Raw genomic sequence first — 13,955 nt, 5'->3', positions numbered from 1 at the left:
GCAACTTTCAGACAGGAGAGAATGTGGCTTTCTCCTATATTTTAAAGTAGAGGGTTTCATTTTTCCCCAGATGCCAGGCTAGGAACGATTCATACAGTCTATTAGCTTCAGTCATCCCAGGCTGTACATCATCTGATGATAGACTCAGCCATGCTCACGAGTTTTAAGAATTGGAAAGTGATAAAAGGGTAAGGGCAAATGATCTGAGTACACCAAGGGAAGCTCAGTCCTGATTGGAGATATTGTTAAGGCTTATGGCAGGTTCCCCGTAAACCACTATGTGTGTGTAAGACACATCAGATGCTGCTTACACCAGACCAGACAGACGTTATTTCTCACAATAACCACAAAAACATCCCTATCTTTTAAATACAAGAAGCCAACCTATTGTAACCTCCTCTGCAAACACTGTCATTTTATTTATTCACTCTCCTTTGATGCTTGGCACTTAAATCAATTCTTTTATGTATTGAGCTTGACAAAAGAGGATGTAGAAAGCATCATTTGATTTTAAATTTCTGTTCTTGTGTAGATATTTTGGATATAAAACAATAATTCAACCTTATTTGTTTGGGACATGTGTGCAGGTAAATTGGTACATTTGGGGATTTTTTTCCCCTTTCCTTTACTCCATCTACATGTGTGCTAGCAGATCTATGTCTCTGGCAATCCATTTGCTCTGCCATCAGATTGAGCAGGTACCCACAGTTCACAAATAGTAAGCGAGGCCATGTAGTTTAAAAAAAATTGGCGAGCAAAAGCAACGTATAGGTGGCATGAGTCTGCATCTAGCAGCCCGGCCAGGAAAATCGCAGCCGCACCAGGGGTGTGGCGGGAGCGTCCACCACGGGATGGTTGTGTCTGCTGGGGTCACTAATTAAATAATGCAGCCAGAAAGTGCCTGGTGAAAGGCTTAAAGAAGAAATTCAATGCAGTTTCCTTTTATCTGCCTCTCCAATTGATGTCTATACAGAGCAAGCAGGGCTCCCCAAACACGCCAGTCTGTTTCAGATACACAAGATTAAGTAGCTAGTGACATTCAAGACCCATCGGCCCACCCAGGAGGACTGAAACCAGCGGAAAAGCTGTCAGATTTCGCCTTTTCTCCATTAATCTTAAAGCTTTTCAGTGGTGCCAGGTCGCATCTCCATCAGACAAGCTGAGAAGAGTGTCCGGCAACTTTCTACACCCCCTGACTCCCACGTCCAGGAGAGTAACCCCTTCATTGCTGAGCTGGTCTCAGGATTTAGGGGTTTCTTTTCAGGGCCAGAAACAAATCTTTGCTGGCTGCATCTCCTTATAACGAGGGGCAGCTGGAACCAGATGCAGGCCTCCTTCCTCAAGAGTCCCTACTCCCTGGAGGCTGTGCCACACAGACCTCAGGATCAGCTGCCCTCGACAGGAGGTGGCTTTAGGGGCAGCCACAGGAGGACTAAGGAAATGGCCTTTCCCCATAGCCTGGAAGCTTCACCTACTTGACACATGGAAGGCAGAGAGGGGAAGCCAGAAGGAAGATACACAGGGAAAGATGAGAGAGAAGAAAGAAGGTACAAATACAGAGAAATAAAGTCTGAATTTGTGACAGTCCTTCCTGTCATGCTTCCCTTTAAATCCCTTTGGAAGCAGGTGACGACCTGAGCAGGAGGTCACCAGTAAGGAGCCAAGGGACCTGTCTGCCACGCTTAAGCAGACACGTCTGCTGAATCGGGGCTTCGAGGAGCTCCCAGCTGAGGGTCAGCTAGAGACTGCGTTTGCAAGACCCAGGCCAGGCCAGTGATGGGAGATGCTTCTGGCTTCCAGAGACCCTGCTTTGCCTTTGAAGGTGGAACTCGGAGCACTGCTGGCTGGAGGAAGCCGAGATCCTTTCCTCCTCTCTGTTTACCCCGAGAGCCTTTTCTGTGGTGTTTATATCATTGTCAGCCTGAGTCTGGCCCCAACAATGGGTGTCTGAGAAAGCTGTGGGCTGGGTTCCTTCAGCTGGGGGTGATTTATGCCAGCAGGTATAGACTGATCCTGCTCAAAAACGAAACTCTGGCTTCCACTAAAAATCTTTCTCAGCTTATGTAGTTCTAACACACAGTCTTCGTTACAAAAAACCCATTCTTGAGCAGCATAGATCACTCTCTGGATAGGTTATCCTGTTCCCATTAGTAGATGTGTGCTTCCCACAGCTCCCGCCCCACCCCAGATGGCTGCTGGCAGCCTGGCTCGGCCTTCTCCCAGGTGCAGGGATTATAAAATAGACCTCTGGATGACTTGCTTTAGGGCAACTCTCCGAAGTCCCCAGACTCATTTAAATAACTTTTGTTACATCAAAGAAGTCACCCTCTGCCTCAGTCCTGGTGAATCAGGCCATCATCCAGAGTTAACGGCATTGCTTAATTCAATTCAAATGTTATTAATAATCATAAAGCTATGCAAAGGTAGACTCGTGTTATCAGTCTCACCTAACCTGTAGGGAACAGATGTGTCATTGTTGTATGTATTAATATCTCTTTTCAGAAGAATATTAACCCCTAAGGAAACAAATCACAGGCATAATTATATCTAGGCATAATAACATATATATTGGATACTACTTTTGTCTGTATTATGCAAATTCATTTATCCTAATAGACCATGATTGAATACTTTGATAAAGAAACACCTACTAGTAGAAGGGTGCCTAGCAGAAGACCATGCATGGAGTTGATACTCTAATTTTTAAATTTATTATGTGCAAGTCCTGACTAATGCATTCAGTATACACAGCATTTAGGTATTTGTATGGAATGCAAATTTCTAGCATCAGCTTGATCCAACCTCTACTATTACAGTTAAGAAAAAGATAAGGACTCCCACAAAGGGAACTTAAGCCCCTGAGGGCAGGTGTTTTGTCTAGGAACTTAACAAACAGAGGCTTTGTGTGATCAGTCTCTCTAGGAAGGGCCAGCACTCAAGATTGTAATCAACCAGTGCAGCTAGAATCCAGCCTGGGTGGCTGGGCCAGCAGATTGTGCTGCTAACACCCAGCCCTTAGTACCTGCCAAAGCCTGAGGGCACAGGAGATCCCGGAGAGGTAACTGGCAAGGAACTGAATGAGAGTCTGGGAAGGTAGCCGGCCAGCAGGACAGGTCCCCAGAGCAGCCTCTGCCACGTTTCACTTCCTTTAAAAGTGTCAGCAAGTTCTTGTACTCCAACAAAAATTCGGAACTGGGCGAGTACCACCTCCTGTGAGGAGCAGAGAGCAAAAACTCCTTGGCTGCTGGTATCTGGAGAAGATGGAGGGCTTGAAATCCACCACGCAGACCTCTCAGCGTGGATCCTCACACAGCGTGTCAGGAGAATGGCCTCCTGACCATAGAGAGGGAAGAGAGGAACTGGGTGACTCTCTTCTTTGGTCTCTGTCCTCATCACAGGCCTCCCTGGAGAGGCTGAGTGGTTGGTTAGGGAGATGCAGCAGCCCTTTGCGTAGTCATTGTTGTCTGGGCCTCTGAGGTTCAGGGCTGGCTACACGCCACCCACCGCTGGCTCTGAGAACGTTATCAGGCCCTGAGGATGGAAACTCAAGAACAAGGTGCTTCGCTTTGGAATTTTTCTGTCATGAACTAGATAGCTTTTCCATCTGGAGTAAAATCATAACTGAACATAAACATGGTCAAGATTGAAAATGAATACAAAAGAAAAAAATATTGTTTCTTGACCACTCAATATAGGCTTTGTACCTTGGACATATGGGCACTTAAAATCAGTAAGTCAGTGTTATCACTTTCTCAGTGAATCCCAGATTTATAATTTAACTTTGTATTGTGAAAGGGAAAAAATGTTGTAAGCAATTTAGGTTTGGAAATAAAGTGGCAGGGGAATATCCCGCAGCCCAGCATCACTTGTTTAAAATTCTATGATATGATTGTGGACAACCTGGACTTTTCTAGAACTCACCTCTTGTCCCTCCATCCTGCCTTACTTTATTTCTGGACCTTTCATGATCACACCTTCCACCCTCTTTGTGTATTATATCTTGTTTGGGTAGGGCCCATTTTGGCCAGGCTCAGAATCACCTGACTCCTTTTCTTTACTCTTTTTACTTTGTTATTCCAAGTGTGTGTCTCGCCCAGTGGCCTTTCTTACCTTTTCCTAATCATAGTCACAGGAGAGTCATTGTTAGGAAGAACATCTACATTTTAATTACATTGAGATATGCTATAACATCCGGTTGGATAATTCTCAATAAATCTCCATTCTGAGTTGACTTATTTGCACTCAACTTTCCTGGTGGGCTCATCAGAGGAGCAGGTCATTTAAAATATGTTGAAACTGGATATAGTGGCATGCGTCTGTAATCCCAGCTACTCAAGAGGCTGAGGCAGAAGGATGGCTTGAGGCCAGGAGTTTGGGACCAGCCTGGGCAACATAGCAAGACCCCATTGCAAACTAATACCATAAAACATATTGGGAGTATTTGGAAACCATCTCTGCCCTCGGTATCTTCCAGGCCAGGTCTTGACTTCCAGGTTTTATCATATACAATCAGGAGTTTGAACTGATGGCTTGTTAGAACAGGAACAGATCAGACAGGGCTTCCACAAAAAAGGCCTTAACCAGCCTGCAGACTGGGGCCTGGGGTCCTCCATGAGGCTGCTAACGGAAGTTAGATTCCTTCCTGCTCACAGGAAATGTGGCCTTTGTAGTCCACACGCTGGATCGCTGCAACAGTGGATCTTTAATCAGCAACTAAAGGGTGTTCAGATGTTTGTTAGGTGCCTCAAGTTCACATTTTCTGGCAAAATGGCTTCTGCCAAAAGTCAGGATGAAGCAAGGGATAGACTTGAGGGTTAGTTTAATGCAATGGATGTGATTTTCAACATTGCAAAAAGTGTATTGGAAATGAAACATTTGTTCATTATAAGACATGAACATTGAAAAACACTAAAAACAGTTAAAAGTGCATTTGTTTAGTTGGCAAAAGTTTTTCAAAATAACTGACTCAGTTGGATGTGGAGAAGTTAACAGTAGGGATACTGAGTAGTGAACACAGGCCCAGTCTGAAGGAAACACAGGATGACTTTATGAGCCTGCAAATGTAGTCTCTACATTAAGCACCCACATCACCAGACAGCTTCATTTTGGGGTCATGTTTCTCTGGACCCCCAGAGAAACACCTTTACAGAATGAATCTTTAAAAGAACTTCAGATATTCCATGGGAATGGAAGTGGGGGTGATACAAGAAAGCCATCACACTCCCTCCTTATAAATGTATCTGTGTATTCAGACCTGCTTCAGTGAAGTTGCTTACTGCCTCTTACCTACATAAGTACAGTTCAGGGGCCAGAAAGAGTTTTAGTTTCCTCTGAGTAGACAGGAAGAATTATGCAGCCCACTGGGTTTTCCCTTAGATTAGAGCTTGTTAGCACCAAAGGCCAGGATTTGGGCTCCGTTCCTGTTATCTTTCTTCTGCCAGAGCTGCTTAGTATGATTTTTCCCCCTTTGAACTTGCTTTTTGTCATGTCAGGGTACCGATATCTCTGCTCCAGTACCTGTAGTGACCTTGGCATCTGCACTTTGCATGCTGACCGTGGTGTATACAGAGTAATGTGCTAGGAAGCACTTGAATGGGATCGGAAGGTTTTTGAAACCACTTCTTTTGCTTTAAACCAAAAAGCGTCTAAGACCACGTGACCTTCTCCTGGCTGCTCCGGAGTACCTGGAGAACATTCCAGAGGCCCACACAGAAGAGGGCCTTTGATTTGGTCACCAGAGCTGCTGTCAGCATGCAATGGCCCTTACTTCCTTTGTCCGCTCTGCTGCCCCGACTTACTTCCTGACCCAGACTTCAGTTCAGAAAGGAATCCCGTGTTCCTGGTTGCTTCTCAACAGGATGTTCTGCCTGCTTGGCAGCATAGAGATGTGGTGATTTGTGATTTGTTGCATCGCAGGGCATCTTGAAGGCATTTCTTCTGACCACCCTGCTTGCAGCTGCCCACTTCCTCTCCATTCCAACAGCTGTTCTGGTGTCCTGCTGTCTTCTCTCTGTGGACAGCAGACAGACAGTCTCTGCAGCTAGCGTCCATCCTTTCAGTGTTGGTAGGCTGGCTGCAGTCCAGGACATGGGTAGACAGATACAAGAGAACAAGCTTGGGAACTGAATGTTGGCAAGGGGGTGGCGTGAACACAAAGGCTTTTGCTAGTGATCATCAAGGAGGGGCTGCAGGAGCATCTTCCCCCTCGGTTGATGACCTTTCAGCGCTTAGTATCTGTATGAGCTTTGATACCCAGGGAACCTTTGTGGGACAGTATCCTCTAAAGGCACATGTTTTCTTCGAGGACTTGTTCGCCAACTCGGAAAGGTTTCTACTAGCCCTAATAAGCTTATGGCTTCCCAGCAACCTGGACCCAGCCCCTGTATATTCCAAGAGCAGTGACTGTAGAATTAGGTAAGCAAAGAATCTGATCTGACAGTACATATGGTTTGTAAGCGTGTGTTAAACTTCAGAGCAAGGAAAGTGCAAAGTGGAGAACAACAACGCCAGCTTAAACCCTCCTAGCCTCTCTGTCAAGATGAATGGAGAGTGATGACATTTCTTTCTTTTCAAAACTGGCACAAGGAAAACTCTGGAAAAGAAATGGGTAAGCCGTGTCACAGACTCTGAGCTGAGAAACCACATGCTGCACCTGAAGTAGGAGCTCAGGGCCTGGACTCCCGGGGCATTCTGCAGTGGCAGGTGGCAGGTGGAGACAACATTGTCAAAGGGACTGTTTTCAGGAAACAGGAATGAGGAACAGGACGGAGATTGGAGAGAGAAATGCAATTAACATTTGTCATTTTGGGCTACCTAGCACATTAACTGCCACGTGAGTTGTATTTAACTCACGCTAGTTGTGAGCTCGGGGCCCCATGAAGCATATGTAATTCACATGTCTCTTTACCTTTACCTTATGAACTATTTTTCAAGTTGCATATAACTCACACACAAGAAAACAATAAAAATAACACATTTTTAATTAGGATCACTCTGTTTTTGAAGTTTTTATTCTATTTTCATAATAAAACACCAGGGCCCCAGGGGCAAAAATTTTTTTTTGTAGTATGGCAGTCAATGTGCTAATATATAGACTACCTTTCTGTGTTTGAGAAATTTCTCCCCTAAAGGCCAGAAAACCCACTTCACTAGCCCTCGTTGCTGCTGAAGTTTAGGCATGTGATCTAGGGCGGATCTCTCAGGTGACTCAGCCCCGTCTTTGAACAGGGAGGCAGTGGCACCGAGAAGCACAAAAGGGAAGAAGGCATTTGGTTTGCAGTAGCACCAACACGCAGACCCCATGTTCTAGCATGTTCTAGGAGGACGGGAGAGCCCCTCTGGGCTGGGTCTGTGCTGCTGCCTGTTCTCTGAGCTCAGTGTTCTTGCAGAGTTCGTGAGCTACCTCCTATTCTTTGAAAACAATTTCTTTTCTGCTTAAGTCAGCCATAGTTTCTGTTGTTTGCAAAGTGAGACTTGAAGTGAGAAGACACCAGAGCTGCCTCTCACTCCTCACCCAGCGTAGTCAACAGTTTGAGCCTGAGTCTGTAGGGGCTAGCCTGGTGCTAGAGTGGGCCCGGAGTGGGGCTGCCTGAGGTGGGCCCAGGAACGTTGGGGCTGGCCCATTGCTGGGGCCAGTCTGCAGCCTGGGGCCACTGGGGTTGGCCTAGTAGTGGGTCAAGCCTGGAGGCTCAGTCTTTGGGTGCTAGCCTAGTGTCTGGGCCTATAAGGGCCTATCTGGTGTTGGATTTTACTGAGGCAGGCCCAGTGTTGGGGTCTGAGGCAAAGTCCAGTGCTTGCTTCTCTCTCCTTCCCCTAAGCAGAGGGTATCTTTCTTCATACTGTGCTGCCTGGGGTGAGAGGAGGGATGATGTAGGTAATGTATAACTCTTCCCCATTTCAGTGCATCTTTTCTTATTTCTGTGCTACACCAAGGTGTTATAATCTGTTTTCCTTAGCTCTGTGTATTTGTAAAGGTATTTTTATTGCATTGCTATGCATTCAAATGGATGGTTCTGTGGGATGGGGGATGAGGGCTGGAAAGTCCTATTTTGCTACCTTGCTGATGTCCAGACTCCTATTCTGTACAGTTGTTGAAATTACTGGTATAGTTTGATTTATTTTTCGATATTAACTTGAGGCATTTTTTTCTTTATGCTGTTGAATGGATTCATTAAGTTTTTCTTTTTATGCCTTTTCTCTCCCTGCTGCTTTAGAAGTTATCTCTTTCCATCATTACAATATTGTTCAGTTTTTAAAATGTATACTTGTCTTAATATTAAGTATAGGTTAATCAATAGTGCTACCTTTCTTTTGAGAGCAAAACTCTCTTTACCAATCCCCATCTGTCATGTTGTTATTGTCTAATATGGTGGTTGCATCTTGTTTTCAACCCTCTCAAATTAGTCCTTTTTATTAGTCAATCCTTATTTATATATACTTATGTTTATAAAGTTATTAACTCATCATTGCTTTCTGCTTCTTCCTTCTTGGTTCAATTTCCTTCTTAGAGGAGGTCATCCATTAGTATGTCTTTCAGAAAATGATTCTCAAATTTTGCTTGAAAATGTATTCCTTATTCTTCAGTCTTGAATAAGGATAGAATTTTTGATAATTATATTCCATCAGTGTTTTGAAGATATTATCTCCTGATCTTTGATGTTGCTGACAGGAAATCTTGATTTTTAGGTAAGATCATCGATCTTTTCCTTCTGGTTGTTTAAGACATTCTTTGCCATTTCACAGGTTTAAATGTAAATTTATTTTTGTCTCATTAGAGACCCATGCTTCTTAAAACTGAGAATATATCCTTTTAATTATTCTGAAAAACTTTCAAACATATTCTTTTCAAATATTCTCTCTTTCTGCAACTCTTCCCACATATTTTGTGTCTTTATTAAGTCTATATTCCATTTCTTCTAATATTCTTTTGGATAACTTTTTCAGATTTATCAGCCAGCTACCCAATTTTTTCTTCATTTTGTCTAATGTGCTGTTTAATCTTCCTAAAATGTTTTTTGTTAGTTTCATAGTCTTTATTATTATTTTTTAATTTATTTATTTTTGGCATATTATGGGGGTACAAGTGTTAATGTTACATATATTGCCCATGCCCCCCTCTCCCCTCGAGTAAGAGCTTCAAGTGTGTCCATCCCCCAAATGTTGCACATCTTACTTGTTGTGGTTGTATATACCCACCCCTTCCTCCCTGCTCCCACCCTCCTGAAACCCGATAAATGTTACTCCTATATGTCCACTTAGGTGTTGATCCGTTAATACCAATTTGCTGGTGAGTACATGTGGTGGTAGTTTTTCCATTCTTGAGATATTTCACTTAGTAGAATGGGTTCCAGCTGTATCCAGGAATATACAAGAGGTGCTATATCACCGTTGTTTCTTAAAGCTGAATAGTACTCCATGGTATACATATACCATATTTTATTAATCCACTCATGAATTGATGGGCTCTTGGGTTGTTTCCACAGCTTTGCAATTGTGAATTGTGCTGCTATAAACATTCGAGTGCAGGTCTTTTTCATAAAGTGACTTTTGATCTTTTGGGTAGATGCCCAGTAGTGGAATTGCTGGATCAAATGGTAGATCTACTCGTATCGCTTTGAGGTATCTCCATATTGCTTTCCACAGAGGTTGAACTAGTTTGAGGTCCCACCAGCAGTGTAGGAGTGTTCCTCTCTCTCTGCATCCACACCAGCATTTGTTGTTTGGGGACTTTTTGATAAAGGCTATTCTCACTGGAGTAAAGTGATATCTCATTGTGGTTTTGATTTGCATTTCTCTGATGATTAGAGATGTTGAAAATTTTTTCATATGTTTGTTGGTCATTATTCTGTCTTCTTTTGAGAAGTTTCTGTTCATGTCCTTTGCCCATTTTTTGATAGCATAGTCTTTATTATTTAAAAAGTTATATTTGGTTCTCTTTTACATCTTCCTATTCTTTGTGCATAGTATACTACTTTGCAGTTTCTCTTTTTTAAAATCATAATAAGTCTAAACATAGTTATTTTATATTTTCTTTCAGAATCTTTATCTTCAGAAATTTTAATACTAATACTTGTGTTTATTTTTTCTTCTTATACTGTTTGCCTCACAGTGAACTGTACCCTCATTTAGATTGATTTCTTTTCATTATGAGTGCATCTTTACCAGTGATCTGTGGGCGGGGGGTGGTGGCAGTATGTGTCTGTAGTAATTCAACATGCCTGAGTTACAGAAATATTGCTACAGTAGGAGCATTAGTTGTTCAGTAGTCCTTCAAAAAATAATTTCTCATAGAATCTCTCCCCTAGAGCCTTATAGTATGTGGAGACCTTCTGGTCATTATTTCATGGAGAAGCAGTCATTCCAAGGTTAAGGGCTTCAGTTCTAAATTTCCATAACCCACAGACCCATGACCCGATTTATTCCCATATGGGCATGAACACTCTCTCCCTTCCAGCACCCTACATGAGAGCATCCCAGCCACTGCTGACCATTCAGATATAAGTTCCTCCTTTGTTTCTGGCTGTGGACTTTTCCTCACTCAACTATATAGTTAATTTTTTGGTATGTTTTCTTCTGACTTGCTTATATGTTTGCAGCTGAAGAGGATCTCTATTATCTCAATCCGTGTGTTGTAGAAACGGGAAGTTTCATAAATTGCATTTATATGAGTATTACCTCTTGTTTGTGTCTGTTATTCAAACTATTCCCCAAATCTCTAAATCTCTGTGAAGCTTTTCCAGATTGTTTAAAGGAGAGATTAATATCTAACATTTAGTAAGCGCTATGTATTAGGCCTGAGTCTAAGCATTCTACATACACAGAGAAAAGGCCATGTGAGGACACAGTGAGAAAGTGATCAACTGCAACCCAGGGAAAGGGGCAGAAACAACCCTCCTGCACCTTGGTCTTGTAATTCCAGCATCCAGAGCTGTGGGAAAATAAATTTCTCTTGTGCCACCTAATCTGTGATATTTTGTTATCGCAGCTCTAGCTGAGTGATGCAAGCTCCTTTCCTTTCTCTTGCAAAGTATTTGATCAGTTAATGTATAATATTCTATCTTAATATAGATAGAATTCTATCTATAATCCCTTACACAATTTTATATGTTAATTAATACTTTTATTATCCTGATTTTCAGATGAAAACAGTGAATCATTGAGGAGATATAATTTTCCAGAGTCACATAGCTATTGAATGATGGGAACTGGGATTCAATTCCAGGTCTATCTGATGCCAGAGTCTATAATCTTATCCATAAGGTTATATTGCTTGGTGCCCTGTCCCTACTTTGCTAGATTGGCCATAGCTTCCCCCCACCACTCTCAGCCTTGCTTCACACAAAGACTGATTTCATGATCTCCATGGAGAAGTTCCTTATGGGTGGGATTAAAGATGGTAGTAGAAAAAACCTCAAAGAACTTATGCCCTTGTCTAAGCACTTATTCCCAGTAAGTGTTTTAGGCACAATGGAGAACACAGCTTAGAAATTCTCAGGAACCAATAGATTTATGGGAAAAATAGTTAAGAAATTTTTAAAAAGTATTATGCTACCTGTCAACTAGACAATAAATACAGTTTTTATTTAATTGAATTATAATTTTGGCCATTCAATATGAGATGTTTTTGGGAAATAAAGCATGTATAGCTATCCACTTTGTGAGCTTCAGTATTAAATTAACAGTGTACATAGACAATAGAAAACAAGAAAAACATTCTGTGTAGATCAGCCTGTAGTAATGAGAACATGTAGCAAATTAAGTACCACAAAAATATTACTATGGAACAGAGGTAATAAACATTACTTACTATCTTCAACACCATGGGAATTGTCCTCTTCTACCACTAAGAAACTTTTTCTTTTCTCTAATAGACATAATTCTTTCTTCTTTGCTTTAGCCCATTTCCAAGACATTACAATTAAGATCAAGATTTAGTTTTATAAGAGCCCAGTAGGCAGAACATTAAGTATTTAGATTGAATTTTATGTATGTTCTAAACCTCAAATATTCTCTTGTTTTTATAGCTCTGTTAGGGCCTGAATTGTGTCCTCCCCCAAATTCATACGTTGAAGCCCTAACTCTTAATATGATTATAGGTAGAGACTGGGCCTTTAGGAATTAAGGTTAAATGAGGTCATAAGGGTGGGATCCTAATACAACAGGACTGGTGTTCTTATAAGAACAGAAAGGGACACTAGAAATACATACACAGAGAACAGGCCATGTGAGGACACAGTGAGAAAGTGATCAACTGCAACCCAGGGAAAGAGACCTCCCCAGTAACAACCCTCCTGACACCTTGGTCTTGTAATTCCAGCATCCAGAGCTGTGGGAAAATAAATTTCTCTTGTGTCACCTAATCTGTGATACTTTGTTATGGCAGCTCTAGCTGAGTGATGCAACTTCCTTTCCTTTCTATTGCAAAGTATTTGATCAGTTAATGTATAATATTCTATCTAAACAAGCAAAACACAATTCTATCAAGTAAGCACTGAAAACAAACTACCTATCAATCGGCCTAGACTATACATACTGTGAGGAAATTTACTTTACTGTGACATAGAACATATCAATGTATAACCAGATATGTTCAAAAGCACCTAAATTATTTCTCTATTTTTAAAGTTGCATGGAAAATCTTCTTCACATAGCAAGTATTCTGAAAGGATGAGAACCAGAAACTTAAACAATGTTCTACATTTGTAGACAATATTAATAAAATAATTATTTAATAAGCCACTGAGAATTATTTAACATTTAAAATCTCATAAGAACGAGGAGGTGTTCTTTTTCACTTAGGGCCTAGTCCAGTGTGCCAATGAAGACTGCTGCCTTTAAGTGCATGTCTTTTGAATAGTAACCGTGTATGCAGGAATCTGACTTCTAACCAGTCTTTGGTCATGAACATCAGGCCTAACATATATGGAGACATTTATATTTCTCCCTCAAATCAATCACTTAGATTCTAACAATTCAATTTAACACTAAGGAACTTTTTTCATCATAGATCAACACTTGTGTGTTCTTCAGAGAAGGATGAACCTTTTCCCCTCAGAGAGTGTGATTTGCTTTACATTAAAGGTAGTTAGAAAGATTTAAAAAGCAAAATAAACAAAACAAAACACAAAACCCCCCTCTAGTTTCTTAGTTCTAAGACCAGAATGGGATTTGAGTATGGGATTTGAATGTCGGGACTGTGTAGCTTTAAAACAGAACACATGCCCGTAGCTCACGTTAGTAACTTGTCTCTGGCGAAGATGCTCTTCCAGGTAGAAACAAGATGTTTTCATAGAGAAGGAAATGTTTTTCCTTTTGCAAAGAATGGACAGATTTCATCTTAATCAGAAGTTGTCTTAGGCTTGAGTTTGCTTTTCGCCCTTTGCCCTCTGTGCTTCCTGGTGCTGTGTCACAAAAGGCTCCTGAGTAAACTTTGGTCCACCTTGAACATTCTTACCACTCCTCATTTGCATTCCACCTCCCAATTCCCCTGGCTGCTCCCCTCGGTTTTCTCCCTAGTTGCTGGTTCTCAGTAGCTCCATCATGGTTTTCTTTATTGCCTATGGGACACCTCCAAGGTGCTCCTGGGCCAAGAATTTACAAGACAGGCCAAATGACATAATCCTTGACGCCAAGGGTTAATGGCTTATGCCTAATGGCCTCTGAGGCCTAAGTCAATTGGAGAAAAAGTGACAGTTGGGTTTTTCTGAAGTGTTTACACTCTCCAGGGCACTGACTAGTTCATTGACGAGGTATACATCCTTCTTCTCTGAACAGTTCACAATGCAGTGACAGGGTTTGGTGATAGAGCCAAATCTAGCTTGGAGGTGGCTATCTTTCCTTCTGAGAAAGACCTTTTTTTGGATTTTTTGGCACCTTTCCTACGGGTGAGGGGGTTTGAACACATGTCCTAAATAAACTCAGACAACCAGGCCTGCATAATAAGTAAAAACTAGATT

The sequence above is a fragment of the Microcebus murinus genome, chromosome 11 (assembly GCF_040939455.1).
Source record: "Microcebus murinus isolate Inina chromosome 11, M.murinus_Inina_mat1.0, whole genome shotgun sequence".
NCBI lineage: Eukaryota > Metazoa > Chordata > Mammalia > Primates > Cheirogaleidae > Microcebus > Microcebus murinus.
The sequence above is the reverse complement of the archived record's forward strand: the minus strand, read 5'-3'. Positions refer to the sequence as shown.